The 23,145-nt window shown below is 32.8% G+C and overlaps 1 protein-coding gene across 1 annotated transcript in view; it reads right to left on the bottom strand.

Annotated features, from left to right (window-relative positions):
• Window positions 1-23,145, bottom strand: part of Ssu72 (Ssu72 CTD phosphatase) — a 204,141-nt gene that overhangs the window by 34,190 nt on the left and 146,806 nt on the right. The gene's annotated exons all lie outside the window — the stretch shown is intronic.

Genomic DNA, 23,145 nt, shown 5'->3' with positions numbered 1-23,145 from the left:
TCTTCCGAAAAGAATGTTACCATTTTAAATTATCACCTGAGAATGTACATTACAACATTGGAAAACTGTCCAAGTTTCACATTTGTCCGTTACAATTTCTCAATGTGTGCACTTTGTTCCACATGGATACATCGACCAATGCTCAAATTCTAATTCACTACAGCATATCTATTGTCATGCCTCCCACAACAGCCACAATTCTACAGCCCTGCAGGTTACTCGTGTGCAATGACGAGTGATTCCGACTTTGCGAACTGAAGAATGCAAAGTATCTTCTCTATTCCATTTCCACTTACAGCATTTCCTAGAGATTGTAAACAAGGTGTTTGAATACAGATGGGAGATGAAATTTGAATGGATGTCGTATCGATCGGCGTACATCACATACTTCTTGGATAATATTAATTACAGTAATTTAAAATGCATTTATTTTGGAAGCTCTGTATAATATTACTCATACCTTGGAACAAAAACCTTTAAAATGCAACCTTTTTATTTGTTTTCCAACTGTTTTCGGCCATTTTGAATGGTCTTCCTCGGAAACAGAATAATCGAACGATTCTGATTTTGCTTTCTATAAGGAACTTTCTTTTGGAACATTTAAACGTTTCAATTTTCTTATCTAGTGTGCAGGCACGTACAAAAAGAATAACAATTTCTCTACCGTTCATCCCTTTTTCTTATACTAAAATGATCGTATTACATAATATGATAATTTTAGTATGAAATAACTGTTCTATATATCAAACATTTTACATTTCCTGAAGAGGGCAAATAAAGTAGTGACTGAAAAAGTTCAAATACTGAATTTAGGTGTTTTGTTCCTTTAGTGGAAACTCTGCATTTATAGTTCCAGTTTACTTCTACAGTTGTTGTTTTTTGTTTTAACACTAGTACATTTACTGTCCTAGTTCTCCAGCCATAAGCTGAAGAACTGAGGCAGTAAAGATGTCAGAAAATTTGAGTCCACACTAATCCTCCAAAATTCATGTAAGGCTTGATGTTTTGACCTAAATACTAGCTTGATTCCTCACTTCCATTATCATCAATCAAACACCTCAAGTCTATTATGGAAGTCTATAATAAGCATGGGAAAAAAAGCTCTCTTAATTACTTATAAGTCAGAAAGAGCTTTTAAGAATTCAAAATTTTAGTCTGCCTATTGTAAAATAAAAATAACAAATTAAAAACTTATATACGTCAACATATTTTTAATTCTTAAAATTTGAATGTTCAAATTCAAATTAATCTAAATACAATTCTGTGCTACATATATTAGTCTCTCCAAAGAGGTGTAAACACTAAGATAACCCCAATTTCAAACATGTCTTTTATTTTTCTTTAGTACGAGACCTGTGAATGGTTTAATAATGATTTTTGTTCACTTACTCAAGAATGCATGGTCATCAAACAAACAATTTGAAATAAAAAGGACTGAAATATCTCAAAAATTTAGTCTATCTGCCTAAATTACATATTATAATAAAACATACATACATTATTTTTGAGTTAATGTATACATATTTGAGACCACACTTTACTGAGAAACACAAACAGACCAGCATTTCCGAAAATGTAGTCCGTGTGCCGGCACCTGTTTGATATACGACGATAATTGCAACGGAAATGAACCCGACGAGAACTTACCAAAGAGTATCGGTACCTAACTGGAAAAGTTTAGGAAAGACTGATATATATTTAAATTATGTTTAATCTACAATTCAATGTTATTTTGTTCATAGTCCTTCAAGGTTTACCTAAAGCAGTTTAAACCGGTAAAAACTAAGGAAGTTGCCTGTGACTTATCAGTAAAGTTAAATAAACTTGTTTTGATTTTATTTTTGCAAGAATTTCCTCATCAATTTGATTTTTTTTTAAAATATATATATATACATATATACATATATATTACATTACAAAATAGCCTGGGATTTTTAAATGCCACTTTGTTAATTACATTCTATTTGTTTATTTATGAAATTACATCTTTTTGCATTGTCATTACAACAATTATCTAAAGACAGGTTTATTTTATTATTTGAAAATGATTATATTATATTAGATGGTAAAATTGTGCAAAAAATAAGATTTTTCTGTTTTATAAACATTCATTTAAGTGCAAAACATATCCCAACTGGTAAACAAATTATATATGAACTCTAATCTTAAATCATAAGAAGTTTATTTTTTACAAGAAAACATTTTCAATTACTAGAATTTCCACATTCTAGTTTTATCTAGAATGTGGAAATTCTATATTTTAACCTGATGACGACTGTTTAAAGCAGCCAGAGACATTTATTTTTCACAAAAAAAGCGGCCAGTTATTGAAGGTCAGAGTTTGTACTTTAATTATTATATAAATATAAAAAAAAACTTTCTGAATATATCTAGCTTTTACATATCGGATGGCAAATAAAACAAATAATCCGTTAACGAAAACTGATAAACACGAGAATTATGAAATAAATATTAAAAACAAATCCATAAAAACATGACCTATAAATGTTTTGTTCCTAATTTTAGAAAATTCACCATTTGCAATCATTTTTAAATGAATTTAATTCAAATTATGGCACAGGATGACTTAAGAGTCAATTAACCGAGACATTTTTTAAATAACATTCATAATTCAGTCTCTTCCAATGAAATAATAACATACGAATAATGACATGTAGCTGTTCCAAACTGGTTTGAACTGTTAAAATATATCTCAGCTAACCGATTTCGGTCCACCTTGTACCTCCATCCATCCATGCAGCAATGTTAAAAATGTAACTTAAGCAATCAATAATTATTTATTACAGAAACTACATTTTTCTTCGGGTGGCTATTGTGTAATGTTTTCGAGTAGAAATCATCTGTAATAAAATTACGAATAAAAGCTAACCTTAATACAGTTTCACTAGTAATTAGAAAAATAAAGCATTAGAAGTAATGACAAAGCATAAATAGGAGATTGATAATGTAACTTAACAACAAAGCATTGTAATTCAATTATTTTCCTTTTTATTCGCATAAAACATTCTTGGGAATAATGAAATGGATTGAAATTTCAACATGGGACCAAAAATTAAAGAATTAAGATGGTTCCGCACATTTGGTATTTGCAGAGTGCCAAATAATCGCCCCCTTCGGTTTGGCACAATACACTAACAACGAGGGAAATGGATTATTATTCACAACTAAATCATCCGCACCACTCGTTATCGGCCGAATGTTAGCTCAGCATTTGGCAAATACCAAATGTGTGGGGCCACCTTTTGATAATAAAATAATATCTTTTAATAATTCACACTTAAGTTACTTTAAAAAAATATTTTAGATTCAATTAATATACATTTTTAAATTGTCTTGCAGGCATTCAGAAGGGCTTTTCTCATGCCTGTCATCGGATTGACCTGACCCATAATGGGTGCATTGGGTGAAGAGGGACAAGGTTTAACATATTCAGGCAAGACCATCCTTGAAAGTGTAATATTCAAACTTAGGTATTCTGAATAATAATAATAATAATAATATTTAAATTACTGAAAATATCATTATTTTTTAAAATATCCTAATAAATCTCAAATCGTTTACACATACAGTTGGTTGGCTCTTTGAATATAGTTATATTTTAATGCGATTTTATTCACGTATTCAACAACAATCAACTATTGTCTATGGCAAACAACAGAAATACACGTGGTTAATTAAACTATAATTTTATCATTATATCATAAAAAAGCAGGAAAACTTCCAACCAAAATATTTACTACATTCTAAAAACATATTACGTGATAGTACAATATTACATTTTCAGACAATTCTTGAGCATAAATCTGTTGTAAAAGTAAAAGCTCAACTTCAAAAAAAATTTGTCAACCTCAATCAAAATCTGGTTTAATCTCAAGAAATATGTGAAGTTACTGGAACACTATAATGAAATTACAATTCAATATCTATAACTGACAATTGAAAAACAGGATATGACAATACAATGAAATAATACTTGCACAATAATAAACTTAAAAACTCACGCCAAGGTTTAAATAGCTTCTGGAAGAAAAATTCGCTGAGTTCGGCATTAAAATAGTTCTTTTACCGGACATCTGTTTTAAATTTAAAAATTCTGTTCTTCTTGGAACATTCTGCACGTTCGTTTCATTAAAATCACTCTTTTCACCCGAGGACGACGATTGTAAACTTGTCAAAAGTGCTTGTGTTAATATTAAAAGAACTATTTTAACGCCGAACTCGGCAAATTTTTCTTCCAGAAGCCATACTTGCACGTTTGTCTACAAATGATAAAATTGTTTACATTTGTGAATACCTAAATATTATTCTAACAATCATCAAGATTCAATGCTATTCCTAACAGACAACATACAGTGTCTTCTAAAATGAATGCTTTTGTTTTAAATTTATTGTAATTATTATCCAAGTAGTACGAGACATACACTAATTGATCAAGTAACCATCCAAGTTTCATCTCCCACCTGCATTCAAGTCTACTACCTCTAGGAAATGCCATAAACAAACACAACAGAGGAGGTGTTTTGTGTTCTGCAGTTTACGAAGTCGGAATCACTCATTCTGCAACACAAGTAATCTGCAGGGCTGTAGAATTGTGGCTGCTGTGGAAGGAGTGACAACAGATATGCCGTAGCAAGTGTAGGAAGAATTTGAATATCAGTTGGATGTGTGCTTTGTGAAACGAAGTATACATATCAAGAAACTAATGGGCAAATGTTTTCCAATGTTTTAACATACATTATAACATTCTTGGATAATAATTAACGTAACTAAAATAATTTAAAATGGTAGCATTCATTTTGGAAGACGGGTATAGATACATTTCTCAATTATCTAAATGACCATTTGGAGTCAAGCACAATTATTATTGGAATTACAGTATAAGCTATGTTTAAATATTCTTTTAATAAAAAATTAATAAAAACTGTACAACATATGCCAGCATACCAATTTATTAAATATAAAAGAATTTATAATTCAAACTTTAGCAGTTTAAGCTGAAAATCCATAGCAGTTAGTTTTAATCATGTTCTAGATAAATTCCAGTAAGGAGTAATATTTATGTCATTTGTGAATCAAAAAAAAAAACAATCTGAAACTAAATTCCTAATGGAATTTGTTCTATCCATAATAGCTTGGAGGGAATCAAATTTCTTACTTAATAGAAAACATGAAAACTGTAAAGATAAAGAAATTATCAATAAAATAAAAATAACTTATTAATATGAAGTTTAATTAATACAAATTAGTAGTTAATAAATGCAAGCCTGACAGCTAGATGTGTTAAGACTTTCCTACTTTAGCAGATCACAAGCTCGAATCCCACTTCAGACATTGATGTTTACATTTCTCAGATCTTAATGATGATTGTTGTGTGATACTGCTTCAGAACTATTAGCATGGTGTTGCACGCTAATTAAAAATGTCTCTGAATACATTGTTTTTAATAAAAGTCTTCTTTAGCTTACTTTCTTGAGTGTGTCGATAGAAAAGTTCATGTTTTTTTATTAATGATTTAAGATATAGTACTAGGATTTTTATGTATTGGGTATATTCCAGCCATAACTGATGCACAGGTTAATGGTTTAATAAGCTTTCTTTGGAATGTCTGGCAACCTAACCTATCGTATTCAATGTTTTGACCTTCATATGTTCAATGTTATGCAAAATTGTAATTACAATAACACTATGAATTGATAGAAACACTGCATTAATGCACTGTTTCCAGAATTTTATAGACAGCATGGCAGAAACAAACAGTACTGTATTGGCATTTGTAGACTTATTTTGTCAAAATAACTGAGTTAATAATAGTGTTAAATCCTAATAGTGGTAAAAATAGTGTTAATAATATAACTGTTGAGGTGGCCATATTACTTCATCAGAGCTCACTATATCCAAAGCCAATCAAGTGCAAACTCATTGATGAATATTGGAATGTATCTTAGTACATTGTGGTTCAAGAATATGGAATTTGGAGTATTTTAGTTTGAAACGTGGGGCAGGTTTATAAGATAAACTGAAATTGTTTGTTCCGTTAACTCTTTTGCTGGAAAAGTCTGAATGGTTTTCATTTTCAAAGTTCAATGTACTATTTGATGCATATTGGAATATACAGTACCCATTGTTACATCTCATTTCAATTTACCAAAATTACTGTATTTGTTACAATGAAATAAATCTTTAATAAAGATAGAAATTTACCAGTAATTAATTTCTTCTTCAGCGAGGATGACAAAGCATAAAGAGTAACATTAGGAAGAAAAACTGTAAACCGTTGAAGGAGTCATGAAATATAACATTATACTGCATTTGAGTGTTCATTAATTATGCATGCCAAAACTGACAAAGATCCAGAAAGTATACTATGACTACAGATTTACATTACAACACAAGTTTCTTAATACAGGATACATAAAGATTGTTTTTATAAGTATTAGTTTAGGAAGGTGAAACTTTGTGCTTGCCGTAGTGAAAATTCATTTACTGTAATTACCACAAACATAATCTACATACTAATGATATGTCAAATATCAATTCTTCTGTGGATCAGTTAAACAAACTGATGATATACTGTAGAAAGATCTAATAATGAAGAAGGAATATCACTTCAAATTAAAGGATTTTTATAAATATAATTTGCAAAAATATAGTTTTAATAAAAAACTTTTCACAACAAATATATCTACAAATTATTATAATGCAGCATATTGAAATTATGAAATTTGACTTAGTTAAATTTATTAACATTTAAAGGGCATTTCAAGTAGCCAATACACAAATCAAGTCCAATATGCTTCGAGTTAAATCTACAGCCACTTTATTCTAGCTGTAATCTATACAATCTGGCAATATTTGATTACACGTCTGGCTTAAAACATTTTCTATCCGTTGATTACGATACAGCATATGACACTAGTACTGAATGACAAGCAAAAGAGCGGGTTATGAAACGATATGAATTTGTAATTCTCAAAGTTTACATACAAAATTATTGGTAAATTTGTCCATAAAAATTGGTATATAGTTTCCTGAAAATAGAAAAATGTTAAAGATAATCTAATTTAACTAACTATAATGTTCAAAGATATAAAATAAATTAACTAACTTGAATATCCACATCTATAAAGAGTATAGTGATAAGTACATTTCTATCTTAACATGATCAATGTATATGTAATATCAAGATAAGAATCATTAATGTCATCGTATTGTCTGTTCTGCTCTTAAGATACATAATTACATAAACAAAACATCTTAATGAATTTAGAAATAAAAAATAACTTCAGATTATTGTTACACAAGCTAATAAATTTGCTACATTATCAACATACTGAAGCATAGATATATTAATGGAATTACACAGAAGTAAAATATTAATATGTTCAAGTATTGGTTAATGTTACCTTAGGTGCCAAGATGGCGGCTCGTCTCTGATTCCAGCAAGAAAACAGTGAGACACACGTTCTAACCTAACCTATTCTAATAAATTACCAATAATTATCAGCAACCAAATTATTAGAATAGGTTAGGTTAGGTTAGAACATGCGTCCCACTGTTTCCTTGCTGGAATCAGAGACGAGCCGCCATCTTGCCACCTAAGGTAACATTAACCCAAGTATTTAATCAAGTCAACAATATATGAAAAAATAAATAAATAAATTAGAAACCTGTAATGCGAAGTTCTCTTAAGAAAGATGTAATTAATCATCACGGACTATATACTACTGTAAAGCACAAAATAAAACCTGGAGATGACATGTTAGATCTTTAAAACGGACTCACTACTACTAAGAAAAGTTAAATATTATCATCTTTTGAAACTAAATATTTCATTAGTAATGCACTTGACTTATTATCCCATATTGAAATGTGTTAAAAGTATGTCATAGTCTTGGCATTGATCCAAAAAATATGGGTTTAATTTGGAAAATTTGTTACTTCGAGTTGACATTGTTTATATATTATGGTTTATTACTAGATATTTTTTGATTAACAAGCCAGTCGTTCTTTATACAAATATGTTATTCTTAATTATATGATAAAAAAAAGTAGATTGATCTGACGACAAGATTTCTTAAGGCACTGTTCTTTGTCAGATTATGGTTTCAAGTTACATGTCAGGCATGAATGGTTGTTTATGCTTGTTCATTAACTAAAAATGTTGTTTAGAAAGCAATTAAACACAATACAATATAATAAATAACATTAATATATATTTTTTTAATATGTTCAAATTATTAATGGTTAAAATGATCATCCATTTTATAATCATTATTACAAGTATTTCATATTGGTAGCCTATTATGTACCGTACATATGTAGAAGTTACTACTTAAAGACAAATGTAGTGGAGGAATTCGCTTTCACATACATACTGAAAATAGTAAAGATAGAAGTATTTTAAATATGATTTTGGGTGAATATTCTCTTATTGCTTAAAAATAATTAGATCATCATTTTTGCGGAAAAATTATAAAATTGAATGAAAACCAATGGTACCATCACAACTAGTGAGAAAACCGAAGTGTCAAAATACATACTTACAGTGGTGTAACTAAGATTTTACTCTGGGAGTGATCCGAGATGATCTAAAAAGTACGAATGATGAAAAATTACACCTTGCTGCCGACAAATAAGCATTCCTTATGTACCCACCCTGATAAATGTAGGTCTAGAATGTTCCCGATACATACAGAAGGAAACTTAAGATATCTGAATTACGATCTTCTAGAACAATCTAGTAAGCAATTGATAAGAGTATTCATCTTTTTTTATTATAATAAGAAATGAAATAATTGATTGATATTGAATTATTCATTAAGATATAATTTTAGATTTCTTGCTTAAGACAAATTTTCTTAGTTTAAATTTTATTCTCAAAGCTTCTGAGGAGAGATCCAATGCACACATCACCATAAGTACGCTACAGTATACGTAGACTTATTTTTAATATTTATTGAAAATATACCAGAAATAAATAAATTATAAAGTTACAAATTACAATAAAAGGACTTTTTACTACAATCGTATTTCATAATTACAAAAGATTTATATTATATAAAATTCCACAAACATTTGCTAATACTGTATAGTCGAGTAATTAACATTTCATAACTTTTGAATACTTTAAACCTTCATTTATCATTTTTAATAATAAATGAGTAATTACTAAATTATTCAAGAGCAGTTCAATACATTCTTCGAAAATCAATTCAGTTTTTGGGCGTGAATGTAGGCAAGCTGTTTATAAATTATTCTAGGTCGGCGGTTCTCAACCTTTCCGAGGCTGCCGAACACATTTTATATACTTTTCAGTGCACTAAGCGTTAACATCAATATATTCAAAAACTGATAAGAGATTCCACATTTATCATTCTGACAAAACAATAAAGTAATAAACTAATAAATTTTATTGTATTAAATAAAACAGAAGCATAGAATTGTCTGCAAATAAAGTAATATGTAACATTGGAATAAATTTGCAATAAAAACTTTAAAGTTTTTGTATGGAACATTCAAGACAAGCTTGAGGAATATCAAACTGGGGATCTTAAGAAACTACAGTTCTAAGTACTCCACAGTCAAGTGGGCTACTCAATCCATATGTTTCTATATTCAACAATTGACTCAATGGTGAGAAAACAACGTTTTGAAATGGACCGTTGAGACTAGCGACGTCAGTGCCGTTTCACCGTTGGTCTGAACGACTCGAAAGACCATCGAGTATTCAACAAACTAACATGGTGGCATCCACAAAACAAGTAAATTTCGCATATAGAAACTATTGATTTGCTCTTGCTGTGGATGCTGTAATAGCAGCCTGATTAACGAATGATCTGTATATGATAAAACGTGCGATTGCACAATTATGTTAGATAATTTGATCAATATTGAAATATTAAGCTTTTTTCAGAAACAAACTACCTCCACGAATTTGTCCAAAATTGATTACGATCAAAAGACCCAGTATAGAAGAAAATGATACAGGTAAGAGTTCATTTAAATAAAAGGATTTATTCAAATAATGATTAAGTGAGTTACTCTAATTATTTAGCAAAACAGTAACAATCGTTGCCTTCTACTTAATTAAGTCAGCCATCATAAAAAGTGCCCTTTCGACGGAAACGTTTCTTTTTTTCTACAAAACATGACATCAGAACGTTCAACGGAGAACTCATCGGTGATATGTGTTGAATTTAGAAACGTACAGAATGCCAGCATAGTTGCGAACGCTAAGTAGTTAAACACAACTCCCAACCGCATGCGACCCGGAAATAGACAGATTTCGGGGAACGTATCCAGCCAAAGGTCGCACATAGAGAGACAGTTCTTTTGACTTATTCGCTTCTACAGGTACAGCCCACGGCTCCGGTGTCGTTCGGAGGCATAATTGTTAATAAGACTCGAATGTAATTATAACACAAAATGAATCACCGAAGTGAGTAATATTAATATTGTGGAATTGTAAGCAATCAAGTTTTCCAATGAATTCTTAATGGCGATTACATCAGATTGTGTTATCCATCAAATTACACCAATTACTACCATTCACCGTGACATATATCAGTTACAATTAGGGCAGTAAAGGTTAAAAATGCAAAAACATTACCAAATTTCAGCTTAATTAAATTAACACGAGAACTGTCTTCGTATGAATTGTTTATGCTGTACTTTACTAGAGATTAAGCTTGTTTGTATGTTAATTTTCCAATCGTTTTACTCGCCTGACGTCATTAATTAACGAAATCAATACATTTTCCCATAAAAATAAACCTAAACATACCTTTGAATGTCCGAATGAGGTCAACAGTTCACCTGACATTATAACATTACATTAAACGACCATATGGAAATTACTTTTTGTTTCAATTCATCTAATATCAATTATCGATCGAATTCAGCGAAAATCTAAGACTTTACGGGATATTTAATAGAATGAATAGTTTCCTTCCGTGCGGAATATCTAGATGAAGGATACGCTTCCACTCCTTTATCAAAATACCAACATGGCCGACACCATCATATCTGATGACGTCACGGACTCCTATAAAATCCGGCAGATGGCGCATGAATAAAAAACACGACGAAATTATTACGCCGAACGGATGAAAAATTACCCGACTCTGGCGGTTGGTCGTGGGTTCGCACCCGGCTACGGTGGAATTTTCCGGGTTTTCTGCCCGTTTCCCGTAGGAAATCCTCCTCGACAGATCGCTGGTGTGTGGAGTTGCCGTATACAAACAAAAACAGAGCACGTTTTCTTAAATCTTCACTTAACGTCGTTGATCAAATTTTTAGTCATTGTTGAATTTTCTTTATAAACAGTAAAACTGATTCTATGAGGTGGGAAATAATTGCGAAAATGATTCAATAGGAAATTTAACTCTTGTTCGGATCATTCAGCCAATGATAAAATTGGTTTTGTTATACGTCGTTTCGCTTAAGACGCGTTCGATAAATGAACTAAGTGCATCAATGCACATACAGTGCAGTGGATCATTTAGTAAAAAAGCTGATTTTGGTGCGCAGATAAAAAAAGAAAAAACAAACAGTTACTTCCAGCGCCAGTACTAAGCGCACTATGTTTGGAGTTTTTTAAATGTCTTTCAGCTCTTCTTTTAACTCTTTCCGCCCTGTGGGCACTAAGAGGGCCTCTTTTAACTAAGCCCATTATGGGTTCGGTCAGGCCTACAACGGGACGGCCGGGTGGTGAGGGACGGGGCCCAACATATCCGGACGGACCAACCCCCGAAGAATTCCTGGGGATTTTTCGACCCCGGATCCCCAGAGTGGTAGACGGCCACCTTGACCGGTCGGCCATCCGGCCCTGGCCATCTGATATTCAAGCAGGTTTTGAAACGCAGCGAGGTTTTGCTGGTTGGATAAGCTTGAGCTGGGCACTTGACAAGTATCAGAAATGTATGTAATTCCGTTGAAGGATGGACGTTTTTGAACACACCCCAAAGTTTTTAAAAGTTGCACCATTTATAGCTTTCTCAACTAATATTCGTTTCCTCCTCGGTAGCTTTGCGATTCTATTAATTGAGCATGCTTAAAAATTGGTACAGTGTTGTGGCAACTCCTGTGAGAGTAATATAACATTTCTTTACGTGGGGTTTGCAAATACCCCACAGTACTAACCGAGTGTGTTTTCAAGATTTATAATTATTTATTTAGTTATTTTTTTTAAAATAAATATAGTTTAAATACTTTTATTATTCAGAATATAAATCGGTTTTTTTATTTTCGTTTATTACTTTAGGTTATATTTAGTTTTAGTTGTATTAGGTTAGGTAAAGTTTGGTTAGTTTATGTTATGTTGAGTTACATTAGTTTAAATTAGGTTAGGTACTATGTAATCATACTTAAATATAATCATATGTATAGTAATGCATACCTTTGCCAAATAAATGATTGGATTTTTATTGACCCTGCTTTATTTAACAAAAATTAATTTGGGGTTTTAAAACGGAGGGTTTAAAATATACTTCACATCCTTTATCCGTATTAAGGATTCTAATAAAGGCTTCTTCAAATCTTTCATCACTTGTTATCCAACAAGGTAATGCAGATCTTTGCAACAATGCTTCAATATAAAAGGGTAAACTTTCTTTTATTGAAACATTGTTTCAAAGAAATTAACATTGGCTAAATTTTCTGAAATTCTAGGGATCTACAAGCGTAGTGTAAAAGAAAATTACATAAACCACAAGGACTATATGAACCTATGCAATGCATGGCGACTTCCATAAGTTTCCTTTGATTTTTTATTAATTCCATGCAGTTTGATATATACGCAAAAAGTCCAAACTCGAATTCGGCGAAGGAATCTTTGCGAAAAGTGAAACGTAAGCAGTGAAGCAGTGGTGGACGACCTTCTCCAAGTGTTTATGGTACGGAAATCTTTTCGAGGCTTGAAGCGGAAAATTTTCCATCCCATTCCACTTAACTAAGGTTCGTCAGTATTCAGGCGATCAGAAATATTGTTTCGGAGGGAAGAGAGTGGTTGATGATCCTCTTCTTGGAGTTCGTTGTCACTCCCTGTATCGCGAGTTCTGCCTCTTCGTCCGCCACACGGATACTATCGTCTTCCAAAAGTCGGAACGGGGAAGAATCGAATGATAGAGCTGCCAAAATGGGAAGACGGTTGTGTCACGGGTGTCTGCGGTTTCGTTGCTGCAGGCGACTGCGGTATTCTTGGTATAGACGACAATCCTCTTCGGTTTTCCCTAAGTCCTTTTTGTGTACCCGGATTTGACACTCTTATCCTATTCGATTACTTTTCATCTGAAGTTGACACAGTTACCCGACGGAGGAAGACACGGATGGCCGAGCGGTAAAGGTGGCAGCCTACCGCTCTGGGGAACCCGGGATCGAATCCGAACGGGTCGAATAATCCCCAGGAATTTTTCGGGGGGTGGTCCGTTCGGATATGTCGGGCCCCGTCCCTCACCACCCGGTCGCCCCATTGTGGGCCTGGCCGAACCCATAATGCGCCTACTAAAAGAGGCCCTCTTAGTGCCCACAGGGCGGAAAGAGTTAAAAAAAAAAAAAAAAAAAAAAGTTACCCGACGGATTTCACTTCCGAATGTAACATCCAGACGTGACACGTTTCATCAACGTACGTGACATTCGACTAACTGTTCATTCTGAACAGGTGTTACGAGAATTAAGATTAGGTTATGTTAGGTCAGGTCTACGCGGACACTTGCTTCTCACAGATCCAGCCTTGGGTCCTAATCCCAGAAAGTGAATACACTGATTTTAAAGATTAAACAATTTTAAACTGGCTCTTGAAGGGTTTCTGGTAATCACAATTTACATAAGTTTAATCGAAATTTCAAGCATTCACAATGGAATCGAAAATCGATTCGTAACGTATTTTTCTGTTTACAAGTGAGGATTATATTTATAAAAAAAAAACGATTTGAAAATTTAGAGTAATAAGAAATTAATTTTTAAATTTACTTATTTTTTATATTATTGAAAAATCTACGTGCACAACATATATCGCTCCGTCCTTGCAATAAATAAGTCTAGCGGTGGTGACAAAAGAAACTCGACATATCGGAGACAGATGATTCATGTAAATTTTGTATTGATCTCGTATTTTCCAAGCTTTGTACTCTGGATAACAAAAAAGAACGAATTTGGCGGCACGCTTCTTCCCATATGCATCATTTACATGCAACATTCTTTTAACTCTCTCCGCCCGTGGGCATTAAGACAGCCTTTTTTTAGCAAGCCCATAATGGTTAGCCAGACCCACCGGATTTTTTAAAACTCTTCCCGCCCTGTGGGCACTAAGAGGGTCTCTTTTAGTAGGCCCATTATGGGTTCGGCCAGGCCCACAATGGGGCGACCGGGTGGTGAGGGACGGGGCCCGACATATCCGAACGGACCACCCCCAAAAAATTCTTGGGGATTTCTCGATCCGTTCGGATTCAATTTCGAGTCCCCCAGAGCAGTAGGCTGACACCTTGACCGCTCGGTCATCCGGCCGACTAGGCCCACCGGATGGTGAAGAAAAGTGCCCGATATATCTAGTTGAAACCACTCCAGAAATTCCTGGGGTTTTTCGACCTGTCCGAAGTCGATCCAAGGCTCTCCAGAGCGGTAGGCTGTCACTTTAACCGCCCAGCCATTCGACCGTCCATTAATTCATATTTTTGCAACACTACAAAAATGTAAAATATTTTAAAAATTTACATTTTTTAATTGTTGTGAAGTGGATTAATGGAAAAGTTTCGAAATAAATTTCTAAATTGAAAAATTTGTTTTTGCAAAATTATTATTTTTGTAATCAAATCTGAGCTGGCAACATTTATAAAAGTAGTTTATAGATTTTTTACAAGTGGTTTTCTGAAAGGAATAGATATACGTTTAAACATATATTTTTATTATTGTGTAACTCATGCAGTGAAATTAAATTTAGAAATATATTTTAGAAGTAAAAGTTTAGAAACCGAGTTTATCGAATTTCCGTAAACATTTCAATAGCAGACGACTGTATCTCGCCACCTGGTGGTCAAATATATTAAATTTCAAAAATGTAAAATCGCAAATAATGCTGGGCCTTAAAATCTTATGAATAAAGCTCAAAAATGCTTCCAAATATACAAAAATGGATTAAAAATATTTGATTTTAACTAACATCACTCTCTTTTCGCTTCATTAAGCGATGGTGGCACTTTTTCAGCGGCGTAGACGAATGCAACTACTACGGCTATTCCTACTAATTAGCAAATTTTTTTTTTTTTTTAGTCTTCTGCCCTGTGGCACTAAGAGGACCTTTTAGTGCCACAGGGCCACTTTCCATCGTGGGTTCGGCCAAGGCCCTGCTACATAAAAATTACAAGTTACGAGCTACAAGACATAATAGAGAGGTTGCGGCCGAAGTTTTCATCTCTAAAACGTGAACGTAGAACGTCGAGCGCCGCTTAAAAGACGGGTTCGACGTTCGACGTTCACGTTTTAGAGATGAAAACTTCAGCCGCAACCTCGCTAATACTTGTAGCAGAGGTACTTGCAGCCTCTTCTTTGTCAATTTCAAGTATTCGAAATTTAGCCATAAAATCTTTACATCATTATCATAAAGTAAAAATTTTATTTAATCATAAGCAATAACCCGGCATAAATGACCATCTTTTAAAATTTCAAATCTGTTTCTCGTGGACAGATGTACCGCATGTGTGTATCTTGTATACGGCAACGCGATACACGAGCGATCTGCCGATGGGGATGCCCTGGGAGGACTTTCTATAGGAAAGTGGCCCCTTTTTAAATGCTACAAATGCAAATAAACCCAGTAAACTCCACGTGGCCAGCCGAACCCGCTACCTGTACGTGCTAGTGTTTAATGGTTTATCCACTTGACCACTAGTAGGCACCTCCTTCTGAAAGGCTGTCTATAACATAGTCCTATATGATTTTGCTTGATTTCAATAAATGTGACATCCGATCTTTACTCATGGGCTGTTTTATCTGTGTCACAGAGCATTGCGTGTTGGTTTTTAAGTGTTTGTGGTACTTGAGTGTTTAATCTTATGATATATTAATCATTATTTGATCATTAATCATTTGATTATGACTAATGAGTATTTTCTGTAAACTTTTATATTTGTGACCTGTTTTTAACGCTCATAGGTAGCAAAAGGTAGAAAAAACAAACAACAAAGGCTACCACAAAACTCCTAAGCCCACGACCTGCTCATTATTTTCTATGTTTTTTTTTTTTTAATCCATTATACTTTATTTAAATCAGCCATATAAAGATTTAGTGTGGTATTGTTTTTGTTTATTAGAATTATCGCTTTATGTACACGTAATTTGATATTTATTGTTGTTTACAGAAAAACTCGTAGTGCAGTAGAGGTTTATTATATCGACAAGGCACCGTCCTTCTTTACGAGACAGAATCAATTTTCCTGTGAGAGATTTTGGGGTGTTGTTTTTGCTTTGTCAATGTTGTTCGTGTTTTTCTCTAGAGTTGTTCTAGTTCCGAATTTGTCTAGTACATAACTTCAAATGGATATGTAGTACTGAGATGATATATTTTTAATCTTTATTATTTATTTATGCGTGTTCTATTGGTCTGGCTTGCTGTAGATCTTATCCTCGACTATATTCTAACCTTATTACTCCTTTGTATACCTTCACAATGTTTTAAACCTACAAAAATATATCAAGGTCTAGCACAGATTTTCAGTAGAAACGTGTGAAATCTTCAAATTCTCATATGCTCCAGTGAAAAATTGGATTAAAAAATGGGCTAACTATTTTTTAAAATATGTTTATTTACCAAATTAAAACGTTTTCTATTAAAATTACATTAAATTATTTCAGTTTTTAAACGTTTAAAAGATTGAAACTACAACAAGACCAAAATTCAAACTGTTAATCTGAAGAATTTTGTGTTGTTTTATCGAAAAATCCAGCAACGAGTTGCGTAACTCTTCCGGCAAAAAAGTTGCGTGTGGCGCCATCTGTTGCGAGATTTTATTTTCAAAACTTTTTCTGTTATTAATTATCATAATTGGCAAAATGCTTAATTTTGAGGGTAGACACTGGTTTTACTTTTTAAGAAATTATAAATACTAATAACGAGTAAAATCATTAAGTCAGACCTCACTCGAGCTACTATATAAGAACCCCACTAACTCCCTAATTTCTTGACCTTTAACCACCAAAATTTAACAGTGTCAATGTCCATAATACACAAACCACCATGCAAAATTTCAGAAATTTTCGACGAAAGGCACAGTGGTTATTAAGCTTCAGAGTGAGTGAATAGTATTGTGCCCCTCACACACTAACGTCTATACATACAGAAAAACCCCCCAATTTTTTTGCATTTCTCGACGTTTCAAGCCCCCTCAAAGTTCAAAACTGTAAAAATCTTGGGGTGGGGTCAGTTTTTAACCAATCGCAATAATTTCCCTCTGTTAAAAATTCATTCAATAAGAAATAAAAATGGCGAATCCAATTCTTTATTAAATTACTCTTCATCGAATAAATTCCTTTCAATATTTCACATAACAAATTTAAATTACTTATTACTTTATTCTTACGAGTAGAAAACTAATCAGTAACAGGATATTTTAAATATTTATGCAAATTACTCGATAATTTACATATGTAAATATCACATGAAAGTGTTTGGATGAGTTCCAATACTATTGAACTTTGAAAAACATGTTGTGTTTTTCTTTTTTCTTCTTGACAAAACACATAATTTAATATTCAGAACTTGTCCCAATAAATGAGTGAACGTCACAATTGACCTTCCAGTGTTTTCAAGTGTAATCTTTCTCCTTGACCATGAACTAAGTTCATCAACATGAGAGCAATTGCTTCAATTCGATCTCTGAAGCACGCTCGTTGCTGGCGTAACTGGAATACACGAGCACTTAAAGATGTAATAAAATACTATTTAAAACTAGTGATAAAGTTAATATATTCAATTTTACGAGCCGAAACGTGTTTTAAATCGGGGATTATACTAATTTCCATCGTTAAAAACTTGATCAGTATGTTATTTCTTCCGAAGAAGTTGACAAGCCAATTAAATTTTAGAATAACAAAAGGGAAAAAAACCAGTTCACGTATATTGTAAACATGTAAACAGCCATAAGAATCACAAGACAGTAAAAGTGACCTTATAAAACAGAACAGTAAACACAGCAAGGACAATGAAGATACGTGCGCAAAAACTTTTCCTCCGATTGTTTTTTTTTTTAAAAACTATTGACAGCAACGTAAATTAATTACTTCATTAACAATAAAAACACTATATTTTAACGTTTTTGGACTCGAGGGGCTTGAAACGTCGAGAAATGCAAAAAAAAAATTGGGGTTTTATTCTGTATGTATGGCCGTTAGTGTGTGAGGGGCACAGTATTGTTCACTCACTTCGAAGCTTCATAACTCCTGTGCCTTTTGTCCGAAATTTCTGAAATTTTTCAGGGTGGTTTGTGTATTAGAGGCATTGATTCTGTTAAATTTTGGTGAATAAAGGTGGAGGGGGTGGGGAGTTAGAGGGAGTCACGTGTAGTATCTCGAGTGGTGTCGGATTTAATGAAGATTTTGGTTATTAGCATTTATAATTTTTACGAAATTCATCTGGACCCGCAAAATTAAGCTATTTGCCATTTTATAATAAAATCTTGTAACAGATGGTGCTGCACACAATTTTTAAGCCGGGAAAGTTGCGCAACTGGTTGCTGGATTTTTACTTCATAATAAGTTTTTTGTTAGAGAAACTGACTCTACTACTATATATAAGTAAATGATGTTACAGCTTGACTTTAGAAGCCATAAATTAAGCGTTTTGGCAAGAACTTGATTGGTAAATGAGCTAAACAAGCTGCAACTTAGGGCTTCATATTAATATATGTATCATTATTTGGTGGAGGGGAAGGACCCAGTGGCGTAGCGAACATAACTGGCGCCCGGTGCACGACACTTTATTTGCGATCCCTCCCCCTCCCCTCCCCCTACAGAAACACATATAGTTTGTCTTGGAGAATTTGGGCGCCCCTCTGCGAGTGGCGCCCGGTGCATGATACACCCCCTTGCGCCCCCCTCGCTACGCCACTGGAAGGACCTGTTATATGTTACAGCTTAGGTTCACAAGAAGTCTAACTCGTAAGTACAGTCCTGATTGTGTGACTATCTCCAGTAATGGTAGACTCTCCGAGGCACTAGGCACAGAAGATTGGGGTTCTTCTACATAATTTTGGACTATTTATTGTTGTTTGTTTATAATAAATTAGTAATGTATAATTGTAGTTGTAGGATTATTTATGAATCGGATTTATAATTGCAACGGTAAAATTTGCAATTTCGGTGCCCCAAGTTTAGTGTATTTGTTCACCGCAAAGTGACACTTGGGCGATCTACCGAGGGGATGCCTCCCTAGAAGGCAATTGGCCCATATTTAGGTCTTATGAACGTGAAGAAAACCCGAAAAACTCTACATGGCTCAATGGCGCAATATAGCTTCGTGGGTGCCAGAGCATATTTGAATTAGGGGATCTCATGTACAGTGTTGAATTCATACATTTTTCCTCAGAGTAAGTTTGTCGGGAAAATATTTTCTTATAAAAGATTGGTTTGGGCCCCTGCTGCTTGGGGCCACAGGCAATTGCCCTTTTTGTTCATAGAATAGAGCGCCATTAGTGTGGCTAGCCCGTTGGCCATGCGTGAACCCATGACTAACTACCAGTGTACAGTGATTTTATCCACTCGGCCACTGGTTGGCCGAGGGGCAAAACTTGGAGATAAATAATTATATCAATCAATTTTTATTTAAAGACAGAGTTTGTCCCACGATCGAGAGTGTAAGTATACATGTTAATCACTTAATAATTTGTGGAATTTTTTACTTAATCCCAGGGGAGGGCAAGTCCTCCGTTTGCCCCCTCTGTAGAACGTCTACTTTTAAATTTATATTCATTGTTAACATACACAGAATACAACGCAATGATTTGCATTAAAAAGGAAGAGAGAGAAACAAAACTGCGTTTGATTGTATTAAAAGTAAGAAAAAAAAGGGTCATAGTTAAGTGAAGTTTGAAAAATATCTATTTTCGAGAAGTCATCGCATGAGAAATCAAGTTTTAAACGTCTGTTTTATTATATTATTGATATTATTTATATATAAAGCTTTCTTTGTTACAAAAGTAGAACAACTGTATTCTGTCTTTCTTTTTTAGTACCTGTGTTTACCAATTTTCTTCCTGTTTTATTATAAAAAATAATCCAATTTTTAAACTTTATTTATAAAGCTTTTAAGTGCTTATTAACTAAATAAAATATACCGGTATATAAATAATCAATTATTTATATACAGGGCCTCACGGAGATCAAGAAAGCCAAAAATGGCCCCCCATAACAGAAAGAATTTGCGTATAAAGTAAATAAATCTACAGTTTAGGGTCTTGATTATTTAAATAATTAATTATTATGTCAGTAGTGAGTTATGGTCAAAATGATCATAATAGGCCCCTATAACGGGACTTAATTTACATATAATTAACAATTAGGACCTCGGGTTTGGGGATACAACTGATACTTAGTAAATTAGTTTTTTTATATACAAGCCTTACAAAGATCAAGATTGGCTTAAGCCAAATAACCCAAATCTATAATAGGCCCTAATTTAAACTTTATGAGTAAATTGTGGCCAGTTATAGAGTGATAGATGGGTTATTTATGTGTAAATTAGGCCTTATTATCTACAGTTTAGTGTCTCACATAATATAGCTACACTCTAGGCTTCAAGCCTTTACATGTATTATTTGGTCTATTTGATAGAAGGAAAGGGCCTTTTATACATTATAAACCAGGGCCTACCACGCTTATCAACAGCTATATCCATATTTTTTATAGAACTTTCCTTAAATTACACTCAACTACTTGCATCTTATTTATCATTTAACCCACTGGTGTATGCAAATAAGGTAAATTTAATATAACTGTGGGTAATTTTACACATAAATTTATATTTAAATTATAAATACGGCAAATTTTATATGCTATATAATTTATTAACACACAATTCATTCTTTTTAAAGACACAGCTTAATAACTATAGGAAATTCTTATCTTTTATCTGTGTTAAAACAATAAGAACAATACTGTAATAAATAAAATTTTTAAAAATACAGAAATTTTTTCCTTTTAGATAAAATTCATGGAGTTTTCATGTCACTTTATAGTAGTGAATATTATAAATTCTTTTCTAAGTATTCAATGTAAAGAATATAGAATAAATGACATAGTGTTAGAACTAACACTATGTGCCATCTATTCTTGTATACTTGTGCATATTTTATAAAAAACATAAGTGTAATTATAAAGTCTTATGTATAAATTGTTAATCTGGTGTTTATCATTTAATAATCGAACTTAAATTATATAAAATAAGTATACAAGATAATATTTTTTTCTGTGTATGGATGTTAGTGTATGCGTGTGTTGAGGGGCATAACTTTGTTCATCCACTTTAAAGCTTAATAACTCCTATGCCTTTAGTCCAAAATTTCTGTAATTTTGCAAGAAGGTTTGTGTATTAGGGGCATCGATTCTATTAAATTTTGGCGGTTAAAGATCGAGGGGGTGAGGAGATAGAGGAAATAAAGCGTCGTGTATCGCGGATTTAATGAAGATTTTATTCGTTATTAGCGTTTATAAAACTTGTTTCTATCCTCAAAATTAAACGTTTTGTCGATTTATAATTAATTATATTTAAAAAGAAAAATCTCGTAACAGATGGCGCTACACGCAGTTTTAACTTTTTTGCCGGGTAAGTTACGTAACTCGTATATTAATAAGATAATTATACGGTTGAACCTTCAATAAAGGCCACCTCTAAACTGCGGTCATTTTCTCAGGAACTTCATTTTTAGCAAGAGTTCAGTAAAACCTGTTCAAAACGGAAACCTGCCAAACCGGAAAAATGTATTCGGTATCGGGTGAGTCCGGGTTACACAGGTTTTACTGCAAAAACAAAATTACCTCCATAATATGACTTTTTTATGTTTCCGTCAATGGCCGTTGTTCAGAGGTTTGACCCTTATATATTTATAAATATTTTATTATTTATTATGATTATTTTCATTTTTATTTTTTAAATTTATGTTTAAAACTTTTTCTTTCCTTTATTATTATTATTTTTTTAAATTTTATAACATTTCCTTATTTTATTTTTATTATGTAAAAAAATTTTATTTTCCATTTTTATTATGAAATTAAAATAAAAGAAATAACAGAAAACACTGAAAATACTTATAAATTTAATATTTAAATTTATAATACAATAAAACCTGCCGAAAACGGAAAAAAAATTCCTCAAAACAGAGCGATTTTCTACAGTAAAACCTGTGTAAACCGGAATCGCACGTTACCGAATATTATTTCCGATTTGACGGGTTTCCGTTTTAAACAGGTTTTACTGTACTTTAAAAGAAACCTCTTCACAACGGACCGAAAAATAGGTTATATTCGGTACCGTGTTATTCCGGTTTACGCAGGTTTTACTGTATACAGGTATTCAGTACCACGCTATTCCGGTTTACACGGGTTTTTACCGTATTCGCTTTTTAATTTATAAAGGATCTTAATTAGTTCTGAAGGATATTCCTGTAGATTCTTTTTATTGTTATCCTTTGTTCTTTCTACCCTTCTCGCGTGTCATCTAAAGCAATTGACATTGAATAAGCCCTATTTGTAATTTGACTCTTTATCTAAAGGGGAAAAAAATAAATAAACAAACAAAAAAATTATATAAACTTTCCCCCCTTTGTCATACAGGAGCCTGTTCCAATTTGACAATTGTCATTTTACTTATTTTCAAAGCGATATTGATCTTATAACATCTGATTCAATGCTAATTAGTAAGGTTATGTGGAATGTTAACCCTGTTATGAGGTCTAGTAAGTTATGGAGGTTAAGTATCAATCTCAGAATACGTAAAACACTACATATCCTGTATACAGTATATAAAATGTAAGCTCTGTACGGTACGTAGTTCTGTAGTTAAAATACAAGTACTAAACATAAAAACACTGTACAGTAAAACCTGTTCAAAACGGAAATTTTATAAGACGGAAACCCGCGATT

The sequence above is a fragment of the Centruroides vittatus genome, unplaced genomic scaffold (genome assembly GCF_030686945.1).
Source record: "Centruroides vittatus isolate TY-2023 unplaced genomic scaffold, ASM3068694v2 contig_1213, whole genome shotgun sequence".
In the NCBI taxonomy this organism is placed as follows: Eukaryota; Metazoa; Arthropoda; class Arachnida; order Scorpiones; family Buthidae; genus Centruroides; species Centruroides vittatus.
This window is presented reverse-complemented; position numbering and strand designations above follow the sequence as displayed.